This window comes from Silurus aristotelis (genome assembly GCF_946808225.1).
Source record: "Silurus aristotelis genome assembly, chromosome: 17".
NCBI lineage: Eukaryota > Metazoa > Chordata > Actinopteri > Siluriformes > Siluridae > Silurus > Silurus aristotelis.
In genome coordinates, this window is record NC_139590.1 from 13,747,959 (window position 1) to 13,761,479 (window position 13,521).

The 13,521-nt window shown below is 36.6% G+C and overlaps 1 long non-coding RNA gene across 1 annotated transcript; it reads left to right on the forward strand.

The window, feature by feature from the left end:
* The first annotated feature begins 1,623 nt into the window (after window positions 1-1,623).
* LOC310740605 lies at window positions 1,624-10,448 on the forward strand. The gene is made up of 2 exons (XR_014537693.1): window positions 1,624-1,732; window positions 8,204-10,448. It is a non-coding gene; the product is annotated as an uncharacterized lncRNA (long non-coding RNA).
* Window positions 10,449-13,521: the final 3,073 nt, after the last annotated feature.

The window sequence follows — 13,521 nt, forward strand, 5'->3', positions numbered from 1 at the left end:
ATGTCAAATTTTATAGGATCTCACTTATATATATATTTTTGCATTATTATTTCTTTGTCTCGGGAGTGTGCTGTCAGTGTATCCAGCACACCAAGTAAAGTGCGTGTAGTGGCATGTGTGCGTGCTCGCATGTGACTCTATGATGTGTGTGAGCCGCACTCACAGCTAAATGCCAGAATAGTTGTTGACAACGCCTCGGGTTAAGATACTTGCAAACACTAAATTCTGGATGTCACAACTTTATTTGCACACAGTGGTTAAATATGCAGCTGAATTTAGCTCTCCGCCTGAAGCGTTACTCTCCCTTTTTTTTTCCTCTCTCTTTTTTGTCTGCCCACGAGAGACGACTGTGGTACTCGACTGTGCCAAGCTGGCATCGTGATGAGTAGGGGAGGCGGTGTGTTGTCCCCATCAGCCTGTGGTTGTAGGTGGGCACGTGTAAATATCCATTCACTCGTTCCCCAGAAACCATACGTGAGTGCAGGATAAATATTCTTTAAATATTTTTAATTTAGCAAATAGTCATATAGCAAATAGTTTATGTCTGTCTTCCTTCACAAACTTTTCCTATATCCTTTTGATCAAGCTTTAATAGATTTAAGAAGATGTACCAACAGATCACAGATTGTACCTACAAACATACCTACAGTTGAGATATGTTTTTATTTCCCAAGGGTTTAAATGGAAACCAATGGATATAAATTCTATACCACAAGTTACCAACAAAAATAATTCTGCAGAGGGATAAGCAAAAAACATAAAGCAAAATCAGCATGGTGGTGTTTTGCCATGTCATTCCTATTGTGCCATGTCATTCCCAGTAACACCAGACCAGTGTTGTAATAAATATGTAAAAAAAAAAAAAAAAAAAGAAAAAAAAAAAAAAAAGGAGTGTAATATTAGACAATATTACTATTAATATTACTTACTCTGCAAAGCTGCTTCTTTATTTTGTCCTTTATGTTGAACTTGACTGTATCCATTGATTATCTGCTGTATGTTTTTTAAAAACATACTCACATAGCTCAGAATATTGCTCCCAGCGTGTCATTCTGCTTTTTTTTTTCCTGTAAAACAAATCATTTCCAGTTAAAATGTTAGATTGTCCTCTCCAACTCTACAACCTCAGCAAATTTCACCGCACCTGTAAAGAAAATAAGTGCAATGCTTCTTTCTTTATATAATGTTTAAAGATTTTTTAAGGAGATGTGTTCAGTGTTATTTGCCTTGTGATGTTTGTGCTTCTACATATTTATTCATCTTCACTTGTTAAAATGGATTAAGGTTTTGCAGGCCCAAAGCTGCTTCAAGGTATTAGTATGTTTAGAAATTGGATTGCCCAAATTAATTTACAAATGCTTCTCCCTTCTTTTTCTTTCTCTCCTCTTTTCAGACTTTGGATTTCGCTTCCAAATCTTGCATCCTTCCCGCCCTCCCACCATCTAGACGAGCCTCAGGAGCAACGAGTGATGAAACAAAGAAAACCAGCGAGTGATTAGAGAGAAATCCAAAAAAGCAAAGGTGAAGGAGGGCGTTTGCCCCTGTATTGTGCTCCTGTCTCGACTACGGGTATTCTTGGGTTGATAATACAGATGTCGATGTTATTGCTTGAGAATACGCGTAGCTGAGAGGAAGCTGTATTCATCTGACGCCTACGGTGGAATAAATCAAATAACACAGCCAAGGAAATTAAAGAGATAAAAAAAAAAAAAAGCATGATGGTGTATCAGGGGTGAGTTTCTTTTGTTTGTTTTCTCTTTCTTTCTGTCTATTTTTCTTTCTTTCAGTCACACACTCCATATTCTTTCGGGCTTCATCTCTTAAGAAGTCTGGGATCATCCAGCATGGCATCATGCGTTTTATTGTGTGCTGATGGAGCCTAAAGTGGACAGGTGCCCTTATCAAAGCTCGTGAAGCAGAGAGGAAATCCAATAAGTCTGTGTGTGTGCATAAATGCATGTGTGTGCGTTGGTGTGAGTGTGTGTTTGCGTGTGTGCGAATCGCCTAGAGATGGTCCGGCTTCAGCTCCTGGGCCTGAGGTAAACAAGGTCAGAGGGAAAGAGCAGCTCCATAAGGAGCCTGCTGCATCAAAGCCCAGAGATCCATCACAATAGCAGTCTCCAATCCTCATACAGCCTGCAACAGTGAGCGCTGGAGCCAGAGGCAGGGAGACAAAAGAGGTGACATTCTGTCACTCCAGGAATTAGTCTACCAGGAGAATCCTATTGTGCATGTGTGGAGGATTCAATGTTCAACATGATGGCAGCCTGTTTGAAATCAAAAGAAAGGCTTGGCCAGGAGCGCTGCAGCTTTTGTATACGCGTCATAACATCAGCATATTTACATGGTATTAACAGTGAGAAATCGCAAAGTCATAGTGATCTCAAGCTGAGACTTGGTCTAAATAAAATCAGAGCGAATACAACCCAATTATAGATACGGCCCAAACTAAACGCACGCTGTGTAATTTCATTCGGCCTACGCAAACTTGCGAAATTTAATACTGAAGCATATTCAATATTGATATATAAGCCTGCAGTGCACCATCCAGCGTTCTCGCATTAGAAGATTATCATACGACTGACTCCAAATCCCAAAATGCATCACTAGTTCTATCAGATGCGTGTGCACAACAGCAATTCTTTTAGCAAGGTTTTCTTATAGATACATAAATGGAATTTATATCAGCATTATATCACTTTTTTTTACATTTATTATTATTTGCAAACAATATTTTTTACAATGCACAAACAGAAGATTTCATTTTAATTAACGTTGTAGATTGTCGGTAGTTAGCAAATTGGAAAACAACATTAATCTATAATCAAATATGATCATAGTAATTACCAAATAGAATTTACATGGAATGTAAAGTCTTTTTTTATAAGATTATTGATGTAATGTTAATTTTAAGGCCCTAGAAGTAAAAAAGGTTTTGAAAATGAAAATCTAAAGAAATGTCGAATTAAATTGATTGATTTATTCATTTTGGGTAACTGCTTGATCAGGGATGGATTAAATATGAAGGAGTCAAATCTGAAGTTTGAGTGACAGGAGCTCAGTCCTAGCCATTCAGGCAATTTTACGTTAGTACCTGTGTGGTTACTAAGCCTCTTTTTTTCTAAAAGGAGGGTCTTATCCCTGTTTATTAGATCAATATACATACTTTATACAGACCATATACAGTAGCTTACTTGTTGCAACATAACATAATGTCTTACATCTAACAGCAACTTCTTCATGTAATTTCTTGCATTTAACACTAACCTTTTGCTCAGACATGATCAAAGCTAGAAAAGCAGTAGCACTGTAATGAAAAACCTTGACAGGTCTTTTGTTAGAAATGCAGTGGTGAATTGAATATAATTTTCCGGGGTAGGTGAAAGACATTCCCACGTTTGCTTATGTTGTGCCTCCGATTGTGAGGGCTGTGTTATCTGTCGCATCATATTTAATGGGGTGTAATGTGATTATCTAAATCCTCCATTGCGCCGTGAGAGGAGGGAGAGGATCAGGCGCAGACAGGCCCATGACAGCAGCCAGACCCCTGCTTATATTCAGGCAGAAAGAGAAGCGGAAGAGAATTCTCCATGCTACTTTATCCTCCTCCCCTGAGAGCCAAGTGTCCGTGGGCGTTTTTATATATATATATATATATATATATAGATAGATAGATAGATAGATAGATAGATAGATAGATAGATAGATAGATAGATAGATAGATAGATAGATAGATAGATAGATAGATAGATAGATGCATTAAAAATTATTAAATAAAATATTTTCTACTACACACCACTAAACTAATCAAAGTCTATATCAGGTATGACATAATAAAAAAAATAATAATAATTTAATACTTTCAAAAACACATTAGCAGTGACAGATGCATAGCATATGAAAACATTAGGTGCTAAACTTTTCTAAATATGTTGGAGAATCTCAATTCCTCTGAAAAAGGAATTTGCTTAAAAAATTTCCAGGTAATTCCTGACAACCAGCATTCATTATATTCTATGACGTGATATGTTATAGTAAAATATATAAAATATAGTAGACAAAAATTATCAATAGAATTAGAATGGCAAGGATGTCTGCACAATTATGTATAAACAAATATATACTTCTATGCTTTGTTCTGCATTCATGCTTTCATGGTCATGAAGAAAAGCTGAATAAGCTTATTAAGAAAAATACAATGTTTATCATTGTTATGTCGATCTGAATACTGAAACCACACTATTTATTACAATTGTGTAGCACATTTAGGAACAAGTATTTGCATATAACTACTGACATTCATACTTGCTTCTTTCATCCATTTTAAACAGTGTATAACAGCACCTTTTTATAAGCTACTATAAGCCAATATGTTTTGAAATGTATATTACTTTAAAATTATAATACAACTCCTGCTTGGACACATTAACAGGGTGTTAAATGTTTAAAATGATAAGCAGGCTATACAGCAGTGAAGTAGAAAGCTAAAACATATGTCTGATCTAACACATTAGAGTGAAATCAATTTTATGTCTATCATTTGTTATTTCAGTTGCAGGTCTCACCAGCATCGCAGTCATGTGTGTACAAAATAATGGTCATAGTGAGAAAAAGTGACAGTTAAAAAACAAATGACATAAGTGTATGAATTACTAAATAGATTGAATTCATTTGTAGGGATTCAAAGATCATTCAATTATACACTTTATGGACAAATATGTTGTGCTTTGTAAACATCCTATTCCAATGTTAGTCCCCATTTGCAGTTATAGTAACCTCCACTCTCCTTCCAAGATGTTTCATTATATTTCGTTGTGTGCCTGTGGAGATTTGTGATCATTCAGCCTCAAGTGTGCAGTCAGCGTTCCAGTTCATTTCAAAGGTGTTTATAACAGGTCTTTAACAGGCCACTCAAGATCTTCCAATCCAATTCATTAAAATCATATTGTATCTTCATGGAGTTTGCATTGTGCACAGGTGCATTGTCATGAAGGAACAGGTTAATGAAGGTAAAATGGTATGCCCCCGCACCCAAAGACATAACGATACAATTGTGTGACTCCAACTTTGTGGTAGAAAATACTTCTGTCCATTTAGTGTATGTTCTGGTGATCATTTTCGTGAACACACTAAAAATAGATAAAAATTTAAACCATGTGGTCTTTTGCCTGATATTAGACATCACTGTGGTCGGTTGAAATTCTCTCTGTCAAAAGAGACCAACATCTTTTTGAGATATCAATCTTTCCGTATGCATTATAAATTCATTTTAGACATTAGGAATGCTTATAATTTGATTAGAACCGGTCGTTATCAGCACAGTGTAGGGCTGTTGTCTCACCCCTGTACTACAGAGCAGAGTTCTCATATTTCCACCTGCTCTTCTCACATCTGTTCAGCCACTGACTGCCTCCAGGCACACACACACACACACACACACACACACACACACAAACACACACACACATAAACACACAGCATGTGTGAGAGCCCCTGCTATTCTGTTTGTTTGCAGTGCAGTAGTAGCTACTTCTCAATAGGTCAGACCATTGTAATTATCTTGTAGTGTCGCGTGCCAGATAGGAGAGACGGAGAGAGAGAGGAAAAGAGTGTGTGTCTTAGCGGGGCCCAAATGTCTCAACAAGGATTATGGCTGGTCCCTGAAAGGAAAATGTGTTATTTATTTAGCAAATATTATGTTATTGATAGAGCTTCTTACATGAGTGCATGTGTGTGTGTGTGTGTGTGTGTGTGTGTGTGTGTGTGTGTGTGTGTGTGTGTGTGTGTGTGTGTGTGTGTGTTTTAGACAGAGAGAGAAAAATAGCACAGATTTTGCTCCAGTCCACATCATTATTATTATATTGATAATGACTATTAGTCACCTGAGCTCCTATTTGTACCTCTTACACATCCTGTGTGTGTGTGTGTGTTGTGTATGTGTGCATGTGCGTATGCGTATGCGTGCATGCGCGTGCCCTTGTGTGTCTGTACGTATGTGTGTGTTTGTGTGTATGTGAGCATTCATCCTCGCTCTCACTGAATGAATAAATAGATAAAAGATATAAATAAATATATAAATAACTATTACATGCATAGCTCTGGGTGCTTGGCAACTGAATCCCTTGGTTGCTAGGGCAACGGGTGCTGCAGAATGGGAGGTGATTGGCAACTGTGACAACGAGGAGGGAGTGACTTTTGACCTCCTTCTCTGGCAAGTAAAGGAATAGGAGGGACAGAGCAATTGAGAGAGAGAGCGAGAGAGAGAGCGAGAGAGAGAGAGAGAGAGAGAGAGAGAGAGAGAGAGAGGAAACAGTTCAACAATCAATAGTATAAATATTCATTCAATACAGCTTTTTTCACCTCATTCGCAAAACTCTCCCACTCTCCAGCAGAGGAATAGGCACATGCACACACACACACACACACACACACACACTGACAAACACATATTTGTGCTCAGGAGCAATATTCAATGTTTAGATGTGCAAATATGCTTCATCAAACATGGAAGTCAAATAGGACAAAAACCTGTCGCAGGCTCTCGCTCGTGGCCACATGCACACTCAGCAGAGTCTTGGCAAAATGTGCAGCCTTGTTCAACCATTTTCACATTCTCTCTTACACTCATACAGCATTTTCTCCTTTACCTCTCATGTCTACACATACTGTATACATGACATCTTTCTTTCTTTTTCGCTCTCTTTCTCTCCCTCTCTGTCTCTCTCTGTCTCTCTCTCTGTCTCTCTCTGTGTCTCTTTCTGTGTCTCTCTGGATGGCTAAACTAATAAGGATGTGATTAACTGTGTTGTAATTGCCCTGTAATCAGTGTTAATTAGCATTGAGATACTACAGCAGGACAGAACAGCGGCAGCAGCGTCTCAGCGTCTTGGTCACTTTCACTCACCGCGTCACCGTGGCATGTACACCTCATGTCCCTCTTTACTTTCTGTGTACTGTCTTGATGTCCATTTTTAGAAATCAACAATAAACATCATATGGGTTATGCCTTTTTTGTGAAACAACACACAATATATTCCTATACGTAGGGAATAAAAAATATGGCATGATGGGCTGCTATGGAAAAATCAACAAAGAAAAGGGTTGTGAAATGCTATACATAGCTTTAAATTATGTGGAGTGTTTAGCATTCAAGGGCCTGTGTATGAGCTGTTACTGCAGAAACAATAAGGTATTAGAACAGTGAATTAATTTAAACCTGGAATTTAATTTACAGCCGAAAAAACTGTCAGAGCTGGTGTTATGAAAAATGAATCAATGGTTAACCACTTAGATTTAGTTCGGTTGTAGGATAGTTAGTGACTAGTCCATTGTCAGGGCACAATATAGTACAAAAAGTGCACAGTATATAAAATAGTATTGTTTGTGCAGCAAATTTAATTTACAAGATGCACCAGGTTCTAACATTTTGGTAAAGACCTAATACAGAGCATCATATGTATATTCAGCTGTAACATTACAAAGATTTCTGAAAATCTTACTGAGGATTGGCTTCATAATGTCCTTCCATAGCCATGTTTTTAAACCATAATCCAAAACCAAATAAACAAACAAAAACACTAGACAGAAACAGCGTTATGGCCAAATTTCATCATTTGATTTCGAATGATGCAGTGTAGTTACAATTATGAGATTTTTATGTAAAGCATTTCAAAAGCAGTATGCAATAAGATGCAAGATGTTTCCGCTAACTAGCTACAGCTAACAGATGTTCGTCTGCAGGACTGAAGGCTGTCGAGGATGAATTCGAGCAGTGTGTAAAAATCTGCTCCGCTACACGTGGGTTATTTTCTGAGTCTGTACTCGGTGCACTGTATTTCACTTCTTCCATGCTGAGATGGGACTGACAGATGTGCGCTGGCTGATTGGGTGGGATGGAGAGTGCGGGCAGGTAAGGCCACCTGACAGGTGTTATGCGCCACAGCTGGCCAAAGGTCCCTCAGTACGAGCGTGCTCTGTCATTCTACCTATTGCTCAGTCTCGTCATTCACACATCACACTGCACGACGGCTCTAAACCAGGACAGATGTTAGAGTCAGACAGTTCATTTTCCTTCTGCCTTATGGTTTTAAATGAAATAAACACACCTGGTAGGCTGTATTATTGATCAACCATTAGAATGAAATGTAAACTATATTATGCAGCAATCTGAAAACAAATACATATGTTGTGTTCTCCTCTTCAGAATGGTGTTTTCTACAGATGTTAAACAAAATGTGTATGCAAATGCAGGTAAACAGAGGCACTAAGAAAGAAAAGGAGGGACGAAAAGGCAAATATTAAACCTAAGCATATAATGTTGAAGAACAACACATAAAATGCAATTTTAACCTAAATAAGCTGAGAATCTACAATAATAATTCGATAAAGGACGTATAGGTACAACAGTAATATTGTAGTGTTCTCTACAATGGAATGGAGGTGACCACATTTTTTTTAAGAACAAAAATATTTTTTTTCATTTTCTTTGGGAAAATGCAGCCCTCTTACACAGATTCTTGCACAAGGATTTATTGTAGGAGGCTCATTGTATGCATTGAAATGCATGAGTTGCCCTTCATGACTGTTTATTGTTTATCGAGAGAAGAGAGGGCATAATTACTGCGAAATAACTGTAGATGTGTAAAGTGTCATGAGCATAAGGGGAGATTTTTTGCTCTGTGTAGGTGTTTCATGGCACAATGCTATGCAAAGCACCATCAACAAAAACACCCCATGCTGATTTACACTCCTACACAAGCACAGACACACAGTACAGGCTTAAACAGCACTGTCACGCAGGAATTTTAAACTAGATACCACTGGATTCTGCTTTTTTAAATGATTATTTTTTTATTTTAATAAATACAAGGTATGAACGAATAGGGTTTTGAAGGGTGTGATGTTGATGTGAAGTGGCATTTAGCAAATCTGTTTTTACAGTTCAATAATGAGACTGGTTGTTATGTGATGTTCCGGCTACATAAGACTTCAGAAACTGTGCTGCCACAGGGCTTATCACACAAACATGATTTCTGTTATGCAAGTTATTGGCGAGCTGATTTCTGTGGTTTGTGCATCTGACAAGACTGCCTCCTGGTGTTCATGTATTCATCTGCAGGACAGGAACACCATTTAAACGTGTTACAGTCATAAGTAATGTCTGATATATAACTGTGTATAATGCACACTACCATTTTTGCCATCATTTGAAAATTTTCATAATGTGTTTTTCATCATGCTTCAGCAGTTGAAAAAATGGGTCAGAACTGTTGCCTATGTATTACCAATATGGTGCATTCACACATAATATGTAATAAGTTTTACATATTTGTGACGCATCCAGTGTCTTTCACTGTATTCAAAATTGACTATATAAATATGCAACCACATAAAATACATCAAACATAGAATATGACAAATGGTTGTGAATATATTTATAGATGTTATTTATATTGATTGGTGGATTGAGAAAAAAGTTATGAACGTTCTGAAGTATTGGGGAAAGGTAATTAAATTATGAACTCGTTATTCGATTCCTGTCAAAAGATGATACATAAACACTGGATAAGCCTATATTTGCTTGTCAAATTTCAAGAATATGAAAGGAAAAGCAATGGCAGTGAAATAATGTCTTTAGGTCATTTCAAAAGAGCCTCTCGATGTCCCTTCGCTTTGAAGAGACTATAAATGAAAATAAATGTCTAAAATAGCAAACTGGGCCGCACGCTTTTGTGAGGGACTCGAGAAGGCGCTGAACCTGTCAGACATCTTGTAATTACTGGCAGGATGAGTGCAGGTTAGCAGGGAACCGCCGAAGAAAGAAATGACCTGAAATCACTGTGCAGAATATCAGTTGTTTTTAAAGAGATTGTAAGACTTGTTTAAGGCCAAGGCAAGGCAAACCTTTAGAGCCTCTCTCTTTTTTTTTTTTTTTCTTTTTGTTTTTTTCTTTTTTTCTTTTTTTGCACAGAAGCAATAAGAGCTATTTATTATTAAGACATATCAAATAATTGGGTTGCAGCAGCAAAGGAAATGTCTTACGTTTCAATGTGGGGAAACAAAAGGCGAATAAAAAGAGAGAATGTTTACTTTTCACAGCATTTAGCCTGCTGCTATACACAATGAAAGTATAATCTTGTTTTGTTGTTGTTGTTGTTGTTGTTTGTAAACACACTAGAAGGCAGGCTCTTTTTAAAAATGTCAGACATGTCACTTTGTCACTGCCCTGGATAAAACGCTATAAATAATTTGACTATAAAATGTTACATAGAATAATACTTGAATAGGTTAAACAAGATGTTGCCTGATTACAGTATATGATTGTTATATTTATGATACAAATAAAGGTTTTGAAATTCTGTTACGTTTATCAGATACATGCCAAAGTACACAGTTCAGCATGTGTGCCATTGCAGCCAACAAATTAAATAAAAATCACTGAATTAAAACTGTCTATATACTGCTTATTATTATCATCATCATCATTTTATTCCAAACATATTACTGTTATTACATGATTTTATTTTATTTTGTTACAAGGCACTTACATAATAAGTTAATGGGAAATCCAGCATTCAGTTATAATAATGATAATAATGACCTCAGCAACCATGGCATGGTTGTTGGTGCCGAAAAGGCTGAAAGGGTCTGATGGTCTGGTTATATCAGAAGAACACATCAGGTTCCACTCCTGCCAGCCAAAAAAATGGGAATCTGGGACTACAGTGGGCACAGATGCACCAATACCCGACACTTGAAAATTGAAAAAAGCCTAGGCGATGTTTTTTCAATTCTCAGTTAAACCTGAAGTCATTGCTGTGCTGAAATAATCTTACACACAAATGTTATCTGGTCAGAAATAATGGTCCAATGCAAGGAAAAATAAGATGACACATCAGACTACAATCTGTTGCTGTATATTGGTAAAAATGTGCATATTAGTAGGTTTACCTCAACACCTTTGGACCTCGTAGTGCCAGTGAAGGTTAATTGTAAAGCTTCAGAAAACAAAGACATTCTATACAAATATGTGCATCCAACTTAGTTTAAGGAAAAACCCTCAAATGGGTGGGATTGCCATCTTACAAATAAAAATCCGATATATTGTACTGATTAAAGTGTTTTTTTTAAATGAGCAATACATTTTATTTTGTTGGAATAAATGCAAGGAAAGTGTATTTTAAAATCTCATTGAAGAAGAACAAACTGGAAATGCAGTGGAAGATGCCTTTCTGCACATGTCTAGCCAATGGGCATGGGCAAAATTATGATTTCTTGTATCTTGGTATATAAGCATTATAACTCATAGTAGTAAAAAGCTGATTTTAAAACAATAAAAAAATACAAAACCAAACCCAGTTGTAGTGGGAACTCTTATAGTATGAAAAGGGCCACCTTTGATCACTTTAGTAAATGTGAAGTTGTGTGAGATTACAGAGAATGGCTTTGTTTCCAGGTATATAATCACAAAACACCTATTCATCATTTTTATTATTAGCACATCCACAATACATCCACCAAAACCCAAAATAACATTTAAAAAGGTAAATATAATAACCAATAATGGCTGCAGATATAGTATGGTCAGTTGCATTTATTTTACGGTTAGTATAACTTTGAAAAAAGAATTTAAGATAGCACAGTAGTTTTGATACTAGCTTCGGGGACTACAGCTCAATACACAGTTACTATCTTTGTGTTGATTTTTTTTCTCCCTAGGTTTTCTATATTTCTTTTTGTTGTTGTTTTCCCCCTCTAGGTACAAAACTGTGTGTGTGTGTGTGTGTGTGTGTGTGTGTGTGTGTGTGTGTGTGTGTGTGTGTGTGTGTGTGTGTGTGTGTGTGTGTTTGTGTGTGTGTGTGTGTGTGTGTGTGTGTGTGTGTGTGCGTGTGTGGTGCCCTATAATAGACTAGCATCTTACCAAGGGATAGGTTTCAGATTCACTGCAACCATTGCCAGGATAAAGTGGTTACTGAAGATGAGAATAAGTGAGTAAGTGAATGTATAAATTAATGAATGATTGAATGAATAAATGAATGAATGAATGAGTGAATGGATGAATGAATGAATAAAATTACATCATGATCAGTTTTGAATGATTTTTGGATTAAAAAACAAATTACTAATTATGCATAAGGGAAGTTGTTGATAAGTTTATAAGCATACGTTGAATAATTAATAAAAAAAACTTTCATTGTAAAAATGAATTAAATTTTTACATTATTGGTACAAACAGTAACTTTTTTGTTTTTTAAAGATAGTCCATGGGATTGTAAGGTAACTTAGTTTTGAATTAGTTTTGACTCAAAGGGTTTGTAGATATTCCAATGTTAAGGTGAACCATGAGAGTGTTACTTTACATGTTACATGATGCAGAGGCATGATATAAATTACATGATGACATTCATTAATTACTGGGAAGGCTATAAAATTGGACTTTTTGTCTTTTTATAGAGCTTATCATGAGCTGATCAAGAATGTTTACCTCCATAGTAAATTCATAATAGGCAGTTAAGCATCAATGATCATAGAGCATACAGTCTAGCAGCTTATTTTGAGTGGTTTCAGGTATACCTTGGTCCAGCTGTGTTTGTTTAAGCATGAATAATGTTTCAAATGGCCTATATTTCTTTACTCTTTTTTACAACTAGTACAATGATGATATCTTTATGGAGCAAATTGAAGCCATGAGCCCTCATCCCTGTAATGAACATTTAAAAAGGCTAGAAAATCTGTGGAACAGTGGGTTATTCACTCACTTTGATAGGAAAGTCTGTACAGTTGCTCATATATAACTGTCAAACTTCGGAAAAATGGTGATTTCTGTAAAAGATGGGTTGGTTAATTTAATTAGTGTTATGAAATTGTTTACAAACAACAGCCTGTAGAGTTGGAAAAAAACTGGAAACAACATCCAGTGAATGAAGGATCAGCAAGCTGAAATACCTTGGTAAGAGAGATCATAGGAAAATGGCCGGATTGAGCCAAGCAACAAGGAATCTAAGGCTATTGTAGGCACAGACTCACTGAGACTGGATAGTTGACAATCACATGAAAAAATAAATCACCACGTCTTTTATCAGTCTTTTGCTGTTCAGTGGTGTTCCGACTTTGCCCACGGTAGCATCAGATTCCTATTTTGACTGACAGGAACTGCAACTTTTCTGCTGTTGTAGCTGATTCAGATGTGCATTCTGAGATGCTTTGATTATTTTAATTATTTTAGATTTCCTTTCACCTCAAACCAGTCTGGACATTCTACTCTGATCTCTTTAGATCTCTCTAGAAAATCCTGAGTTTTTGAAATACTAAAACCAGTTTCATTAACAACTATGCCATTATCAAAAGGACACTCTTCACCATTTTTCTTCATTGTGATATTTGACCTAAGCTCATGATTTCCACATGATTCAAAGCATTATACAGCTGCAATAATTATAACTCTATGGAGCTAACCGAAGCAGTGACGCCTTATTCCTGAACCAGGAACTTTAGGATACAGAGTTGTGGTGTCAAAGAGCA